The following is a 5,014-nucleotide window of genomic DNA, read 5'->3' as shown; positions in this document are numbered from 1 at the left end:
TATGAATATTACCATGTAGAAAAGCCTAGGCATATATTGTAATATGATGAAAGAACATGAATTTCCTCCTCTATTCATCACTTTTATTTAGCTACATTTGGCGAAGGAAAATACATGTAACTGGACGAACCTTAAGAAAATGCTTATAGAGTATACTTGAGTTTATTTTTTTTTGCGTATTAGCGTCGTCTTCAAGTTTCTAAGATTGCAAGAGTAAATCATGATTCCCTTTAACTTAAATATATAATTATGCCATTTTGGAAATTGTAAAAATAAATATTATAGATGCCATCAGTAATTTTGATATTCCAAAAAAAAAAAAGAAAATAGGTCCTATGGAATTGTTGATTATCCTATCCATTATACTAAACTAAGTTCCATACTAATCCCATTATAATTTATCTAAGTTAAGTAGGCATAAGAAATAAGATAAAGGTTAGTCAAGGCAAATCAAAATACACAACAATGAAATAAAGTAGAGAAGGAAAAAAAATGGATTGGCCCATTTCTAAGGCCACTGTGGCGAGTTGCTGCTGTTGATGGGCCACGGCCCAATATTTTTTATTCCGTCTCTTTTTTTTTGCTGCGCGGACAGAGCTGGACACGAGGGGAATCATGTTGGGCTTTTAGCCCAACTCCAAATGCGGAGGAAAACGAGTCTCTCGGACTCTAATGCGATGATCATGCATAGAACGAAAGGAAAAGAATTAGTATCTAATCGATGAAAAAGTTAAATATATAAAATATAAACTTAAGACAATTCAAGAGGTTATGTATATATGTTGTGTATATTCAAGTATACCTCATGTATACACACCCATAAGGATGTATAGAAGGTCAATATCGAAAAGCTTTTACCCCCGCCTTCCCGATGCTGCACAAGTTCCAAGGGATTTCATGAATCCCAGGCATGGCTAACACTGAGGAGGGTTCAAGCTTGATCCGTAATGACCAATCTAACCTCCCTATTAATGTATTCTCATGAATATACTTTAAAATGCATGGATAGACAACCTCACTGCCTGGGCAAGATTAAAACATTTATGAGTGTATTGAAAATATTACAACCAATCAACTATGCCAAACACAGAAATTCAATTCTGGAAACATCGAAACAGTAACAGCTAGGCTTAACATTACAGCATCTATTATTTTTTTAAAACCGATGATTTCCCGAGTATAGTCTCAACGTTATATTACAGCAACCAATAATTAACAAAGAGCAGGCACAATATCCGAAACAGCACAGTAGCATAGGGGAGTTCCTACAAGCATTAAACATGACTCCAAACAAACATGATAGCCAAGCAGATAGGCAGCACAGCAAAATTCATACTCGTGTACTTTCCAGAATTCAAACACACAACTTTAGAGCATAATAATGGCCTAAAGACACTTAAATAAAGCTATAAACAAGAAGAAATATCAGCTAGAATGAGAAGATGTCACTAAACTAAGGAAGTGTGATTATACTAAAATGAATCATTAATTAATAAGTCCATTATCTAGGCCACTTAGAGAGTGATCACAACCGGTCCGATATGCATAGTTATTTTCAGCATACTGATCTTAACAAATATTAGGCTCAACAGTGCATGGATTTTAACTCATTTTTAACCTATTTAAGATATAATTCCCAGATGTACAAGAAAGTAATCTACAAGAAGGTTATCATGCTCAGCAAGACATCCAACCAACTGTCCTAGAGGATTCATATTAGGCATGTTATGCCCTGGATAGTCAAGAATGATAAAGACCACACCGGAAACAAAGAAGCAGCATAATGGGAGATGCATACAACAGTCAAGATCACCAGTTGAAACAACAAGGATGAGAGGCCAGTGGTCTTTAGTGTACACTTAGAGAACAGAAGGTTTCACATTTTGTATCCTAATATAAAATATCGTACAGCCCCATCTAATGATGTTTTGACATGGTTCAAACGATGGCATAGCAAGTTTAATGGATTTTCGGGAGAACCAACAATTAACTGACTGATTTCATGGAAACTAACAGATTGACCAATTACTTGAACAAATGGTAAATGACCAAACTAATTAGGCATACTCATATGAACTAACACCAATCATCAGACAAACCAGTTAATCCACACCGTGGTCAGCAACCAACAACTTAACCACAATAATCAAACCTAAAGCAGATTCATTGAGACTAATCGTAAACTAACCTAAACAAACACAACCAAAACATTAAACATACAGACATACACACTAAATTGAAGGCATTGTACTAAAAGGAAGAAAGTTTACCTTCTTCGGGTGCAGCGAAGTGAGGCGCGAGCTTTCGATATACCTCGAATCACTTCGAACCCGCCGAGTTAGTATGTCCTCGAGTCCAAACAGAACCAAGTGCGGAAACAAAGAATATGATTTAGATTTTTTTATTTTTTATATCGAACCATGCTACCACCGCTAAAATAAACTAATCTTTCTAGGGAATTTTCAGGTGGCTTGAACTTGTGCTTTGTTTGGAGAGGATTTTGCGGCTGAAAAGAAAAAAAACTTGCTTCAATTTTGAGGGGAATTTCTCGGCTAAAAAGAGTTCTTAAATTTTTAGGGGGATTTTCCGATCTGTAAAACTTGTTTCAAAACGAACCCAGAGACGATTATTTATAGGAACAGATTAGGGTTTGCTGGGGGTTTGGAATTTCAAAAAAATTGGGCCCGCCTTTTTCGATTCAACGTTAGGATTTTTGTAGCCTTTGACTATCTTGATCAGAATACCCAGATAAAAGGATAAAACCATTAAAATCGGTACTTGAAAAAATGAAGAACGTGATTTGAATTCACAAATGGACGAAGTCCATTAAAACGTTTCAGATCGAAAGAACAGAGGGAGAAAAGGAGACAAACTCTTCAACGTTGACCCTGGTCGAGCATTAAATTCTTTTCCCTAAATCGACCATGCACGGTCTGTGGGAACGAAAGGGGTCTGTGGAATCGCCATTTTTGGCCGAGGAGAGAGAGAGAGAGAGACGAAGAAAGAGAAGGGAAGAGGAAAGATGGGGGGAGGCGGCCACTGCAGGTGAAAGAACCCTAGGGTTCTTTTGTTTACTGACCCGGGTCGGGTCATTGGGCTGGACCGGGTCAGTTCAAATAATGTGTTGGGTTGGGTATTAAAATGGGCTGATGAATAAATGTAGGCTGGGTAGTGAATTAAAATGTGGGCTGGTTTCACCAATTAAGCCTTAGTCCAAATACTTTTAGGATTTAATTATGGACTGAATTAACACGGACTAAAATATTACCTAATATAAAATACGTAATTATTAATGCTTAGACAATGACATTGTGATAGTCGTGCAAAATATTTTTTAAAGTTCAACAATAAATGATAGATATTATTTAATGGTGCGAAAATAAATGCAATGCGTGCGCATAAGGTGGTAAAAATGCTGAAATAATTATAATGCAAATTATAATAATATTGGTAGTGATAATAATAATAATAATAATAATAATAATAATAATAATAATAATAATAATAATAATAATAATAATAATAATAATAATAATTGATAAAGACAGTAGCGACAGTAGTAATAATAACAGCTAGTGACCGTAATAGAATAACGGAACACCGGTATTAATGAAAGTTAATAGTTATAGTAAAATATAAATAATTATTCCTTAAATTGCCAAAAATACTAAAATCTAAATAAATATTTAGGGAAGACGGGACAAAATTGGGTGTCAACACATATTCCTTTAACTCTCTATCAAACTCATCCCTTAGTTTCATATCCTCATGTCCTCATGTATGTAACCGGTGGTCAACTGATATCTAGCTATCGTCCTGTTCTCATTTTGGTAGTCTCGACTCATGATCCCGACGGCTCTCCGCCGATTTTGCGACTATTCTTAATTGTTGTACTCTTTTGCCTTGCTCCTTATTTCTCTACTAGTGGACAAACTCTATTGTTTAGATATGACACATTTCCTTACTTGCTTCTCTGGTGCTACTTTATATTATCCCTCTAGTACGAATTTATCCTATATACATACAATATCATCTCTTTCTAATTTCCTTAGCCGAATTCCTTGCTAGGTCTTTGGGAAAATTTTCATCATGGTTCCGCCTGTAGTAACGCTGAATAATCTACAATAGTATGAATTTTCTTAAATGTAAATTTACAAGCTCGGAAGGCTAAGCATTGAGTAGTTAAGAAGACGACAAGATATGTTAAGGCTAATCCCTTTCTTCTAAAGGCATAATTCTTTACATGCTTTCCATAATATCCTTATTCCCAAAAAAATAGAAGTTCATGATTCTCAAAGTTCTTATGATATATGAGCTCTATGATGATAATGATGATGGTGATGATCCCATTCTAGAGATTTCAAAGCTTATGGATTGGATGTTATTATGAGATTATGGAGTCTGTTTCATGAGTTTCTTGATTTTATCCATTGTTGTTGATCTCACCTCATAATATTTGTTCCTTCGAGGTGAGATATAGCGATGATGATGATTCCATTTCTAATGTTATCCAAGTTCATTGTTCTTGATACTCTTATGACACTATTGATCTCATCCTACGATAGTTGATCCTCTAAGGAAAGATATAGTGATAATGATAATGATGATGATGATGTGCTTTTATTTATGTACTCTTATATATGTGTGTGTTTGTGTGTATATATATATATAGTCATGTGTGACACCGAGCCTATGTGGTCGGGTACGAGATATATTGCGCGCGCACCACTGCAATTGAGTACGGACTTTACCGAGTCCTATTATGGCCGGGTACCGATATTACCGAGTCCTATTATAGCTGGATAGTCCTATTAAGGCCGGGCACCGATATTACTAAGCCTTGTTATGGCTGAGTACCGATATTGTATAGGTATGTATGTGGATATATGTTTTTTTTTTTTTTTTAAAAAGGTAAAATAAGCATGACGAATGTCTTAAAAGGTATCATGAGGTATAAACGGTTCTTTTATCTTATGCTATTCTTCGTGCTTTTATCATGTTACTATTCATGCCT

General features: G+C 35.3%; 1 long non-coding RNA gene across 1 annotated transcript; it reads right to left on the bottom strand.

Moving 5' to 3' along the window:
• Positions 1 to 224: 224 nt before the first annotated feature.
• On the bottom strand, positions 225 to 3,084 carry LOC132622422 (uncharacterized). The gene is made up of 2 exons (XR_009575891.1): positions 2,271 to 3,084; positions 225 to 669 (listed from the first exon to the last, which is right to left on the bottom strand). It is a non-coding gene; the product is annotated as an uncharacterized LOC132622422 (long non-coding RNA).
• Positions 3,085 to 5,014: the final 1,930 nt, after the last annotated feature.

This window comes from Lycium barbarum, chromosome 12, assembly GCF_019175385.1.
Source record: "Lycium barbarum isolate Lr01 chromosome 12, ASM1917538v2, whole genome shotgun sequence".
Taxonomy (NCBI): domain Eukaryota; kingdom Viridiplantae; phylum Streptophyta; class Magnoliopsida; order Solanales; family Solanaceae; genus Lycium; species Lycium barbarum.
This window is presented reverse-complemented; position numbering and strand designations above follow the sequence as displayed.